Source organism: Lycium barbarum, chromosome 3 (genome assembly GCF_019175385.1).
Source record: "Lycium barbarum isolate Lr01 chromosome 3, ASM1917538v2, whole genome shotgun sequence".
Taxonomy (NCBI): Eukaryota; Viridiplantae; Streptophyta; class Magnoliopsida; order Solanales; family Solanaceae; genus Lycium; species Lycium barbarum.
The window spans coordinates 140,794,243-140,797,899 of record NC_083339.1 but is presented as its reverse complement, the minus strand read 5'-3'; positions in this window follow the sequence as shown (position 1 = coordinate 140,797,899).

The window sequence follows — 3,657 nt, the reverse complement described above, 5'->3', positions numbered from 1 at the left end:
AAAGGACCGGTTTGACCAACCCAATGAACAGCCCCATTCAAGAAAACACTATAATCACAACATAACTTCGCTGCTTCATACTCAATAATATAGTGGAATTCGTTCGAATGCCTCCAAATTCCAGTACCTGAAGAATACACCGCGAACCCAAGTTGATTCTCAGACACGGCCAACCAAAACATACACAACATGGTAATCCTCTGGCTTTTCAGAATCAAAAGCTATATTTATAGTTTTTATTATGTGGGCTTTTATGATTGTTTTTGGTAGTGGAATAAATCTATATTTACCACTGGTGAGATTGTAAATGTAAAACTCCCTCTTCCAATCAGCCACTTCAAAATCAAGGCAAATTAGTCCGTTAAAACTTGCAAGAATTCATATGACAAAATAATTTACCATCCCATATACTGGAGAATCTTTCGTTCATCATACTCATTGTAGATAAATTTTCCTCATTCAGAGAAAGAAAATTGAAAATGGGGTTCCGGCACAAGAAGAAACCAATGGCGGAGGAAGAGGATCTAGCATTCTTACGGGTGTGGAGACGACGAAACAGGGGACTGCTAATAATTGAAAGCCAATGTTTTGAAACTGTCAGAAAACGAAGTAGAGATTCTGGGGGCAAGTGCAGTAAAATTTCAGTCAAGAGGAGCAGATTCTGATGAAGGGGACTCAATTTGAGGCAAGCTTTCGCCGGAGACTGACAAGTGTGATTTTGGGTGTCTTTTGAAACTCCGGCAGTGGATGAAGGTGATTTTGATTATACTACCAAATTCATCCAAGTACGGGGAGTCGAAGGATGTATCATCGTTATCGGAAGCCATGGCGAATTCCTTTGCTGAACAAAAATGGCTTTGGTTACTTGATGATTGAGAGATGTTTGATGGCAGATTAGGCGTGAGAAATTGCACTGGCTATGGCAAGCTGACTTTCTATGCTATATTCCTTTCTTTTATGTATATTCCTTTCACTTATGTATATTTAATACTAGTAGTTAATTAGTTGTAATTGCAATCTAGAGTACATCTTATGATTTTTTCTAATGTTTCTTCAGAAATGATTGCTTGTACGAAGTTGAATGAAATTTTTCTCTGGTCTTTTGCAAGTCTAACCTGAATTTCAGAAAAAGAAAATGCCAAACTTCCAAGATAGCCTAATTAGAACTTAGAATAATAAAATTCCTCTTGAAGGAAGGCTAACGGCCGTTGATGCATTTTCTTGACCCTCTCGAAATGTCTGGAGTTTCACTTATATAAGTCTCAAACTCCAGGACTCTATCCTGGAGTTTTCACTTGCATAAGTCTTGAACTTTAATATAGCTTTGGAGTTCTACTCGCAGCAGTTCACTCCTGAAAGATTTCTTAAAGTTTGTGTCTGTTTGTCAACTGCAAGGTCGGCCAGAGGGTAAAGCCTCTAAGGCCATTGCTAATTTGGGGCCCCATTTTCTATTATAGTATATATACGTATATGTTATATTTTTTTTAAAAAAAAATTATTAAAAGGCATAGTGTAGAAATTACGAAATATTTGCTCCCTCTATTCCAAAAATAATTGGTATTTTTAACTTCTCTAGAGTCAATTTGATTAATATTCGAAGCTAAATTAGATTTGATTAATTCAATATGTTTAAAGTTAGATATTAAAAAACTATACGAAAAGTACGTGAGTTGTAGTTTTTCTCTTATTAATATAATGAAAAAAATCTTTAAAATGTTGATCAAAATGTATACGATTTGACTCTTTAGAAACGTAATATGAGAAGTATGTTGGGATGGAACAACTATAAAAAAGTGTTTTTTTTTTTTTTGAAATTATGATTGATAGTATTGAAAAAAAAAAACTCATTTAGATCTTCACATTACCTCTGAATATAGATCTTTTTGGGTCATCTACATTTGTCATTGGAATAAATGAAACAAAATAAATTAAGGCCTCATATTGCAGTTTGGCTTTAGGCCACCAAATTTGTTGAGCCGTCCCTGATCAATTGTTTTGCAAATGCTTACTATATTCTAAATAGTAACCCTAAAAGTTGCTATTAGTGTCATTTTTATGCAAAATTCAACTTAAATTTTACCTTGTTTTGTTAAATTTTATCTGTTCTCATAAATAATACTCTATAAATTATGTGAGAATTTATATAGTAATTGTTGACACCCAATTTTGTCCCTTCTTTATTCCAATTCATTTCCTTGAGCTTCTAAGGTATTAATAAACTAAATATCTTATTTTAACTATGAATATTGTGACTACTACTATATTTATTAATTATTATTATTATTATTATTATTATTATTAATAATAATAATAATAAGTATTGTTACTTTATTAATACCTCATATTATTCTTATATCATTATCTACTCATTACATTTTAATCATAAAGTATAATCTATATAATATTTTTATTCTATTATTACCTTACTTATACTTTTATCTACTAATAATAAAATTATCATTATTATTGTTAAATACATGTAGTATTTTGTTAACATAAAGAAACTCAAAGAAATATAAGAAAAAAGATATTTAAATTCCAAAATATGCCAAAATATTGTCCATCACATAGACCCATGAGCAGCCCAAGTTTTATGACCAAAGCAAGTCCATTTCTTCAGGCCAAAATGAACACTAAACCAGCCCAAAAAAAAAACCTTCAATGTGTAGGGTTGCTTTACCTCAACAGCGGCAGACCCCATTCTTTTTTCTTTCCTCCACTTTCAGCAAAGCAAACAAGATTTGTTAACCATGGACAAAAATTGTCCACTCTATTTTCGTGCTATGTTTCTTTGCTTGGCTCAATCACGTGAAGACTGTCCAAAGTCCTTCAAACAAGCTGATTTCAAACGGCCATTTTGACCAGAGATTCAAAATCTGAAACTTCATTATCCCGCCTAAATTCTAACCCTAATTTTCTATTCCTATAAATACAACTTTATATCCTCAGTCGAGGGACATCTTGAACACCCGCAAAAACACCAGTCTACATGAGTGAAATTACTTATAGTATTTAGCTAATATCATCCTTTTCGAAACTCTTGTATTTCCTCGTTGCTGTTTTGCGGACTCATTTGGTTCGAGGTCTGAATCTATTCGCAACGAGAGAGTAGATTCGACGTCGACGGCCCTGACTCACTGCACCACAAAAAGGTTAGATCTGAACCTGATTTTATTTTCGATAGGTTGCTATGTTTGGTGCGATAACAGTCATGTATTAATTTTATTTTAATATGATACCAAATATAACGTTTAAAAAAAAGGGTATATTTCATTTAGTTTTCTGTGTTTTAAGAGAACATGATTCAGAACTTGTTTTTTTATTTTATTTTTAGTTTTAGTGCCTTTTGCTAGTTAAGTTTGAGTTCTTAATGCTTCTAAATGTCTTATTAACATCATTCTCCATATCTTGTTGTTCTGAAATTGGCCGTGAGATTATGTAGAAGTTATATGACTTAAGACTCTTTTTGTGCTGGTTCATGTTTTTTAGCACGACAAAACTCATGCCTTTTGTTTTCTCCATTAACAATTTATGACAGCATATTAAGACTACTTGTGTGAAAAGTTTCGTTTTAAAAAAACAAAAAGGCTTAAGTTATGATTTCCCTTAATGAAATTTGTTGATTGGATACCTTCACCCAATTTGATATCACAAGTA